Source organism: Lissotriton vulgaris, chromosome 2_1 (genome assembly GCF_964263255.1).
Source record: "Lissotriton vulgaris chromosome 2_1, aLisVul1.2, whole genome shotgun sequence".
NCBI lineage: Eukaryota > Metazoa > Chordata > Amphibia > Caudata > Salamandridae > Lissotriton > Lissotriton vulgaris.
In genome coordinates, this window is record NC_141687.1 from 1,181,770,715 (window position 1) to 1,181,781,315 (window position 10,601).

Consider the following 10,601-nt stretch of genomic DNA (forward strand, 5'->3'; position numbering starts at 1 on the left):
CGACCAAACAACTGCATGTATTGTTGGTGGAGGGGATGAAAAAGAAGAAGATTCGATCACGGTGGAAGGTGAACAAGAGGGATACATTTTCTCTGTTACACAAAGCAGCCTTGTCCCCAGCAGGGCAGTGGTACTGCCAACATCATCATCAGCAATATTGTAATGACACAAGAGTCAGGCTGAGAAACAAAGGGGTCCAAGGCAAGAGAGTACCACAACAAAGAAAGGTGCACTTAGCCTAATATCTGGCATCAAGAAGTCACCTGCAACAGTGGCACCAGAAAAGAAAAAATTCAAGCTACCATTATCAGCATGTTTAGGTCAGAGTGGCACTACGAACGCAGCCACCCAAAGGCACGTTTGTAGAACACGAAGCTGGCTTAGCACTGGACCTCCTCCGTTTTTTGTGTGGAAGGGATGGGTTTTCTTGAATTTGTGGCACTCATCTGCCCAAAATGGAAGGTCCAATCCGGCCCTATTTTGCCAGAGTTGCTGTTCCAGCACTACATCATGACACACTGGAATTGCTTGGATAAGCTTTGCAGCAAAGTGCTATTCACACGATCCACCTGACAACAGACATGTGGATCAGTTGCCAAGCCACTGATTGCATGTGCATCACTGCACACTGGATCTCTTTTTTGTGAGTTAAAGAAAAGATACCTGAAGGTGTTGACACTGCTGAGATGTTTAATGTCCGTGGGAAACAGGCAACTCTAGCGATGTTTGCCATGGAGAAATCTCATACTGCTGCAAACATTTTGGAAGACTTTGACAGCATGGTCTTTGAATGGCTGCGACCAAGAGGGCTTAACTTTGGCTTTGTTACCAAAGTCAATGGCAATAATAAACTTAAGGCCATGGCCTCTGGGGGCTATTTCAGGGCCCTGTGTTTGGCACACTGCGTTAACATCATTGTTCAAGGCATTCTGAAAAAAGAAGACAGAGTCAGCAACTTACTGACCACCTGCAGAAGAATCTGTACACATGTCAGCAATTCTTTTAAAGTCCGGAAGCAGCTGAGGATCATTCAACTTGATAATAGAATGCCAGTTAAAGCACTCATCCAGGAGGTGCCAACATGTTGGAACTCAACTTATTACATGCTTGAAGGTCTGTTTGAGCAGTACAGGCCAATCAATGAATATGTCATGCAAAGAGGGGATGGTACTGTGAAAGGCATGATCCATGAGATGGACCAGTGGGGCCGAGTTAAATGCCTGACAGAAATGCTTCTTCCTTTTAAGGTTTTCATGCGTGAAGTCGGCAAGGAGGACTGTACTATGGGCCAAGCTATCCCATTGTTGCACATGCTACAGGAATAGCTGAAAGGGGTGTCTACAATGTATGCAGGTGTGGAGGGAAAATAGAAGCAAATGACTTGGTGGAGAGCTTAACCCTTTGCTTATTTGAAAATACAAGGGGGCAAACAGGCATTGTGTCATCCAACCATTACATTTGTGCCCCAATTCTTGATTCACCGCTGCATCCACTTATCCTTCAAGAAAAACACTGCACACAACCACCCGCAATGAATACCCACCACAGCTGGAACAGGGTCACCAAAGACCAACTAATCACCACCCTCTCCCGAAGCCCACCAACCAACCACACCGACACTAACACAGCCGCCCGCAACCTCAGGCAATGGATCAACAACTGCACCAACACTCTCGCCCCGATCAAGAAACCCTTAAACAGACGCACCAACAGAAGGGCCATCTGGTTCACCGCCAACCTCCAGACACCTAGGCAGACCCGCCAAAGATTCAAGAAGAAATGGCGCCTCAAGCAAATGCCAGACAACCACACAGCCCTCAAGAACGTCTGCCACAGGCACCACCAACTCATTTGAACCGCCAAAAGGACCTCCTTCAAGGAATGCATCAACAACAATAACAAAGAGCTCAGCCACATAATGAAGGAACTCGCCAACCGCAGCCAGAGCTCCAACAACATCCTGCCATCACAAGACCTCTGCGACTCTCTAGCCACCTTCTTCTACCGCAAGATCATAGACATACACGAGAGCCTCAACACTTAGACCCCCTCACAGCTACCGACATCACAGACTCATTGCCCCCCGGCCACACCAGACTGCTGACCTCCTGGAACCAAGTCAAAGATGAAGACACCCTCAAAACCATGAACACGATCCACTCCGGCATACTGTCAGACCCCTGCCCCACCACATCTTCAACAAAGCGAACTCCATCATCAAAGCCCAACTCTGAAAGATCCTCAACAGCTCATTCGAGACCTCCACCTTCCCGGAAAGCTTGGAAACACACAGAGATCAATGCCCTACTCAAGAAACCCATAGTAGACCCATCTTCCTGCTACCATTTTCGGCGAAAGCCATTGAGAAGATCCTCAACAGACAACTGACTCGATTCCTCAAATAGAACAACACCCTGGACTCATCCCAGTCTGGATTCCTCAGCAACCACAGCACCGAAACCACCCTCATCGCCGCCACTGACTACATCAGGATCCTGCTGGACAATGGCAAAACAGTGGCCCTCATCCTCCTAGAGCTCCTGGCCGCCTTCGACACCATCTGCCACCACACCCTACACACACTCCTCCCCACCTCAGGGATCCGCGACAAGGCCCTGGACTGGATCACCTCCTTCCTCACCGACAGAACTCAGAGAGTCCGCCTCCCTCCATTCCAATCCAAAGCCACCAAGATCATCTGCGGCGTACCCCAGGGATCATCCCTCAGCTCGACCCTCTTCAGCATCTGCATGACACCAGTAGCCAACATCGTCCGATCGTACAACCTCACCATCGTCTCATACACCGACGACACCCAGCTGATCCTCTCCCTCAACAAAGACCCCGCCAAAACCACCTTCCACAAAGGAATGAAGGCTTTCGTCGAATGGATGAAGAACAGTCGCCTGAAACTGAACTCAGAAAAGACGGAGGTCCTCATCCTCGGATCCAGCCCCTCCGCCTGGGATGACTCCTGGTGGCCGGCCTTGCTGGGAGCTGCACCAACACCCACCAACAAGGCCCGCAACCTGGGTTCATCATGGACTCATCACTGTCAATGACCCAGCAAGTCCACGCCATCCCCTCCTCCTGCTTCGCAAGATCTACAGATGGATCCCCACCGGAACCAGAAGGTAGGTCACACAGGCACTTATCACCAGCAGGCTGGACTACGGCAACGCCCTCTATGCTGGAACCACAGCCAAACTTCAGAAGAGACTCCAACGCATACAGAACACCTCTGCATGCCTCATCCTCAACATCCCCCACCACAGCCACATCACTGGCCACCTGAGGGGACTGCACTGGCTCCCCATCAACAAGAGGATCACCTTTAAGCTTCTCACCCACTCTCACAAAGCACTCCACAACGCCGGACCAGCATACCTCAACAAACGACTCACCTTCTACACTCCCAACTGCCAGCTTTGCTCCGCTGACCTCCCCACCATTCCACGCATCCACCGAACGACCACCGGTGGCAGATCCTTCTCCCACCTCATTGTCAAGACATGGAACACCCTCCCCATCCACCTGCGACAGACCCAGGACCTGCTGACCTTCAGGAGACTTCTTAAGACTAGGTTGTTTGAATAGTAGCAGCTCCCCCCCTCAGAGCCTTGAGACCCTCACGGGTGAGTAGTGAACTCTACAAATGATTGATTGATTGATTGATCTTTGGTATCCATGGTACGAACCATTACTCACACTTTCATTCCTTTTTCAGACGTGGATGTTGCCAGCTACAAAACTTGGATAGCTGTACAAACCAGTCTGCGAGAAAAAGAACGGCCAGGAATTAGAGGCATGCTCTTCCAGGGCACAACAAGCACCGCAGGTCAGTCTTCAAGTTCAACTTCAGAGCCTGAGGACAGTGCAGTTGGCTTACAGCAGCCAAAACCATCAACAACACCAAGAACAACATCAACAACAGCAAGAACAGGAGCATGAGCCCCAAAATCAGCACAGAAATGGTTTCCACAGGCAGGGCTTAAGTCCAGTGCTAAGGCAAAAGAGGCCAAGCAAAGCGGAGCACCCATGAGCATTGAGCGGATGGTCCAGGCTGCTCAATAGCCATTGCTCTTCAGGCTGGTAATAAACTATCTGGCTTGCCCAGTCACAAGTGTCTCCTCTGAGCATGTTTTCAGTGCTGATGGTGCCGTTCTGACTGTGAGAAGGACCAGTCTCTTGCCCCAAAACGTGGAGAGGTTAACCATGATCAAAATGAAACAGCACTTTATACCACCTGAATTCACCATACCTGAAGTAGCACAGCAGGAAGATGACAACAGCGACTCAGGTCATGGAAGTAGTTTGTTAGGTGACCGACTTCTGGGTGAACCACCAGAGTTTGAGGACGAGCTCTCGGCTTTCAAGTTACTTTCTGTCTTCCTTTGACGCTCAAAAAAACCACCCAAAAAAGAAATAGCTAAGGAATAATATTAACTTAATTATTTGTGTGTGTCACTGTCTTTCTGGATCAAAGGAATCACAACAAATCCATCACCACTGTCTTACTCTTGGATTGCCAGATTGGAGTTGCAATTGTGTGCATTAAGTGACAAAGTAAGTCCACTCCTCCTGACTCGGCCTAAATCCAATTCCCTCAAGCTAGACAATGAATGGAGATTAGTACAACAAATGTGAAATGTGAGCCCGCCTCGAGTCCCTTCAAACCTGACTATCTATCTATCCTCCTTTCCGAGCCTAGAGGCACTGCCCCATAAGAACAAGTAAATGATAGCATGCATTGTAGGCTGACTCTGAGTGATTGGTGTTTGTTGTGCATGATATCCACTAGTATTCTACACACAAAAACGTGACTCAAGTCAATGTTTTCCTACTTGTTGTTCAATAACAAAATTGTACTACTGCAGGCCGATCCATTGCATTTTTGAGTCTGGACTCACTCGGGATACTACAGAGTTGGACACCATGACCATACCATACTCGCAGACAGTCAGTAGGTTTGGAGATGATTGATGGAATAACTTGGGCATTTCATGAAGGGGCAGAAAAGGTAAACAACAACACCAGACCTAGATGTCTGTGTAGTGGTGGAGGCAAGTGTGGTGGTGTGACTGACAGCGGTACATTGATTTTGTTACTTAATTTGGAAAATGCTGTGTTTTGTGTGTATGTGTGCTCAGTGCTATCTGGCTCAAATTCTAAGCTAAGTGGAGGTTGGGCAGGGGGACCTGTTTCTGTTGTTGGTGGTAACTGCTGGATACAGACATGATTTAGCCATGCCTGCCTCTGCAAGTCTTCTTGTTGCACTCCTCCTTAATTTATGCAGTTTAACTTTTCTCCTTGATTTTCCAATATCCTTATTGTTTTTCCATCTACAGGCCGGCCTTGACCCTGCGCTATACTGGGAAAAACAACTCACACTTACCTCACCAAACCGCATCCGCCAGGCAGGCACCCAAAATTTTGACGGATGATATGCCATGGAAGGACTTGGAGGAAAGTGGAGATGCAACTCCCAATTTGGCACTAATTATAGTATCATTTCATTTGATTCATTTTTTCTCTTCAATCATTACGACTGTGTGTTGTTGTTTATGTTTGCTTATATATTTGACTCCTACAGCTATTTTTTTATTTTCCCTGCTTTCTTGCAAAGGAAGCCCAGTACAAAAGAACATAAAATGTGTTTAACTTGGGTATCTCTGGGGGCAGACAGGCAAGGCAATTGCACAATAGTTATTAATATACTGCCCTGTACTAGTCTAGTACTACCCATGAAGTCATCATCATGCATGCATTTCTTTTTTCTCCCTTAACAGATTTATGATGGTTGGCTGCAAAGATGATGTGTTTTGTGTGTTGTCCATGTGTAGTGTTTGTCTTTTTCAAACCTTTCCCTCAAATCCCACTTCCCAACCATTCATCAAACCCTGACCCTCTTCCCACAGGCTGTGTGATTTATATAGAGGTGTGACTACATTAAAATTACACCAAATATTGATCACACACTTGCTACGGCAGATGTGGTGGAAGCAACACTAACTCAAGGCAGGGCGACAATCTTCTTCTGTTCTAAGTATATTACCATAGCCCTCACTGGCAATATTAGATTGCCCACCCATGCATAGTATTCAATATTATATATTTTTTCCAGCGGAACATAATCCATCATAATGTAATTGGTCATCAATCATCCTAGTTCCAGCACTAAAGGTTACAAAGCGACTTGTCCACTTCATAGCTCAAGTCAACTTCAGTTTGAAACTTGAACTAGGCTAGCCCTCCAGGCATTCTGGTTAATTCTACTTTAGCATTGCTTATCATTATCATGATTTCTTGTTTGACAGTCTTCTTGTGTAGGGTACTTCTACTACTCGTTCCCTAGTCTCCCTCAGGTGGCTGACTGTCTCATTTTCTTTTTTTGCAAATACTACTGTCAGTGTCTACTACTACTACCACCACCATGGCACCTTGGGAAACCATGCCATCACCATGCAGTCATCGCTTCGCCTAAGTATAAACATCAATCACAGGTTAGAGAAGATGTTTGGGGGAGGCATAATGTATATACTATGGAAATTAATTAATTCACGCATCCACACCCTTACGAGTCCATAGGGGTATTAGTTGCAGACTGTATAGACTAGGAGGAGAGACTGACAGTACTGACAAGTTAGGGCACCGCATCTATCTGTTGGTGTGTTAAACTATCAGCAGTTTTCAATAAGAAACTGGATGCGGCCCTGCAGCAAGGAAAGAGGGTGAAATAAATTAGTAAATCCCCTACAAAAGATTTACATCATATATAAACTATAAGTAGTTTTATCCCTAACAAATAAACTAATTAGAATGAAAAAAAACAACACCTGTGACCCACCCCTCTCCCTAACCCCAACCAATGTTCATCATTAAGATTCCAATTGATCAATGTCCATAACTTAAAACGTTCATTAAAAAAATCAATTCTTTCCCAACGCTCAATTCCAACCTACCAGAAAAAGATTAAAAAAGAGGCAGGGCGATGGAGGTTTAGCGGCGGGCTAGCCGGATCTTCTTCTCAAGGGTGTTAAATCCACTCCTTTAGGTGTGCCATCGGGAGGAGCGTACAGGGCTGCAATGTCTTGCAGTTGCATGAACAGGGGTCTGCAACAGTGTTTGAAGAAGTGCGGCGGGCGGCTCCCGGACTACAGTACTATACCACTGGAGGCACTGGGGGTCTGGCTGGGGCTCGGGCATTGGAGGAGGCTGCAGCCACTGCCACCTCCTCCTCCTTCTCGGCAAGAACCACTAGCCACTGATATTCATCCTGAATGGCCCCAGCTTCCGTTGCTGGGCCCTGGCTGCTTACTCTTGCCTGTTAAGTTGTTGTTTCAGTTGCAAAGGAGTAGCTATATCAAGAAAGAAAAACACAATTGTAACCAATATTCTTAGCAAAACAGTAACACAAAATTAATTATACACATAAAATGATAGTGGCACAGGAGCACTAGAAAGCACAGTACATAACATGTGTGGTATCCTCTCACTTCCTCTGCCTTTGACATTTGTGGGAGTTTCAGGCATTACTAGGCACTATGGAGTAGATAAGTCTTCTTCTCTCTCTTGTTTAGCTAAATTAACCTTGTAGTCATGCCAGCTCAGTCAGCTAGTGCCCTAGACAGACTTACTTGTGTTGCAGTTTCAGCCTCACATTACTTTACTACTTTCTACAGGTGGGGCAGCTGTAGTCTACAACTACACAATTATCTATTTGTCTATTATGGCCATACTCTGTTAAAGTGGTGGCAACTGCTCAATATCACGTTCACCCTGACTACTACAGCAAGGCACATGATATCTGATATGAATGATTATATATGGGACGACGTGAGTTACTACTATTCTTTGATTGTGCAACCATGCAGCCGATAGGCCACTCGTGGCTGACACAATCGAAATGACATAGGTAGCGTGTGGGCCTCGGAGTGGGAGGGAGGCGATTGATAATGTGTTGGTATGGGTACATACATACACAATATATATGTTGTGCTTGCAAACTACTGTGAGTCAAGGGAGTATTCTGAAATACAACCTTGAATCAAACATCTTGAAAAAAAAACTGTCCTTGTATTTTCCCAGTGATTTTTCCATTTATCATTGCATTGTTCTATTTTATTCTAATCTTATTCTTAGCTTCACCCTTTGTTTTGCTACTCTGGCACTACTTTATTTATTCTTTTACATTTGCTTCATCCAGTGACAGTCTTCACCTATGCTATGAGTAAATACAATCCAGGCATCCATCCATTCAAAGTAAACATGGCGATCATTCTTCTTGATCTCTCAACAAACCTTTCACCAACAACATACATTTGTCTTTTTTTTAAACCACTACCCATGCGTCCTTGCTTGACTTTGAGTTTGTCAATCAAACCCCCTAGAGAATTCCTATCACCCATACAGTTTCACCCACCCAGGGAGGCATTCTTTCTTTGAGTTTTCACCCATACTTCAACCACCCATGCATCCTATCAGTCACCTATGCATCCCGGCCCCCTTCCTTCAGTCACACATCCTTCTCTGCCAGTCACATATTACATGTCACTCTTCCTTCCTCCTTCCATCCTTCTCCCCTTTTCGTTCAACACATCCATCAAGGTCGTCTGACTCTTAGGGGTGCCGCTCGTAGGATGGGATTCTGCTGTCAGCATCTGCGTGCTTCCTGACCCTGCTCGTAAACGCAGCCTGAGGAGTGTTAACGGAGTGGATTTTTGACCTTGTCTGCCAGCGCCGATAGCGGCGAACTAAGGGCTTCGCTTGTGACGTGGAAGAGACCAGGGACTCGGGACTGCGAGTTCCAGCGGGCCTTGCTCCATCTATATTGGCCACAGCTGGGGCCTCTTCCCGAGCCCGCCCACTGTCCACTGATTGTACATTAAGCTTCGCGGCCCCCGCTTCGCGGGAGCCGCTCGTAGGCTGGGATTCTTCTGCCAGCATCTGCGTGCTTCCTTACCCTGCTCGTAAACGCAGCCTGAGGAGTGTTACCGGAGTGGATCTTTGACCTTGTCTGCCAGCACCGATAGCGGCGAACTAAGGGCTTCGCTTGTGACGTGGAAGAGACCAGGGACTCGGGACTGCGAGGTCCAGCGGGACTTGCTCCATTGATATTGGCCACAGCTGGGGCCTCTTCCCGAGCCCGCCCACTGACCATTGATTGAGGTTCATTAGCAGCATAAATCACACCCAGATACACGCACGCGGGACGCGCACCGGGACGAGGACCGGAACGAAGCCCGGACAAAGGGCGGACAGTCTTAGACAGTCCGAGACAGGACATGACTGGACTGGGCCCAGAACTCTGCCTGAAAAATTGCGTGAGTCGTACTATCTTTAATCCTATTAGACTCCGAAAACTGTTGCAGCTTTGCGGACAAATTGATTATATGTTTAGCTTTGGTCTCTATTATATTCTTGGGGATCAAACCATTAAGTGCCTAGCCGACTAACATACTAGCATAGGTTGTCATGTCTAAACTAAAGAATGTTATTGCACCTAATAATACCATGGATAACTACCTTGTACAGGTTGTTGCAAAAATCAATAGTGAAAGAAGATCTTCACTGGGCCTGAGCCAGTCCCCTATTTTCCCCTTGTCTGAACCTATTAGAGGAGATTTACTTGAGCTGGATACTTGTAACGAGGCTCCTGTGGCTGACCAGACTAATAATGATATTTTTGTACAGAATATATCAGCAAATGCCGTGACTGAAATGGTAGCTGAGGATGATCTATATTCAGTAGAGGAACAATCCCCACCCCCAGTGCCCGTGCCCGCACCTAGAATCACCAGAGGGAGTAATAAGGGCCAACCTAAGCGAGGTGGGCTACGTTCGAGTGGAAAACGACCAGCCTCCCCACCCACAAAATGTGATACAGCCGAATGAAGGGGGGAGAACGGGGGGAGTATTTCCTTGGATGATGCCCAGCTTAAGAAATTAGTAAGCATGTTCGACTCAAAGCTGAAGGGCATTATTAAACCATTAGTAGCAAAAATTGATCAACTTACAGAAGAGGTTCATAGACTAGGGGGACTTTTAAAGAAAACTATAGAGGAGGTGGGAGACATTCCGAACCATGTGGTATGTAGAGTTGAGTCACAAATAGCACCTGTGGGGCCGGTGGTGAGAAAATAGTACCTAACCCTCCCCCTGGTCATTATCAAGAGGTAGGGGACCATGTACTATCTGAGGACTGTTCCTCGGCAAGGCCAACGGGACAAATCACATCGTGTCCAGAGAAAGGCCCAGTAGAGCTCATTGTAGTGTCCTCCCCCCTTGTTTTGGTTTTGGCTAATGTACCACCCCTGAAGCCTGGCCAGATGGAAACTACACCGTCTTTAGTAAGCAAAGCACTACATTGGCTATCCAATGACATGGCTATATCCCCATGGGGGAAGCAGCAGCTAGCAGAGGAAATAGTCACAGCAAGAAGAGTTGACTGGATAGGGAACAGCCCCAAAAAATGTGGGGGTGACTGTGTAGTGTTGCATTTTTCAGGGCCTGAAGTACTCCCCAACATCCTGCCAAACTTATTTCCCCCTCAACGTAGAACTGCAGATATAATCCCACTAACTCTTGAATTCTTCTACCCT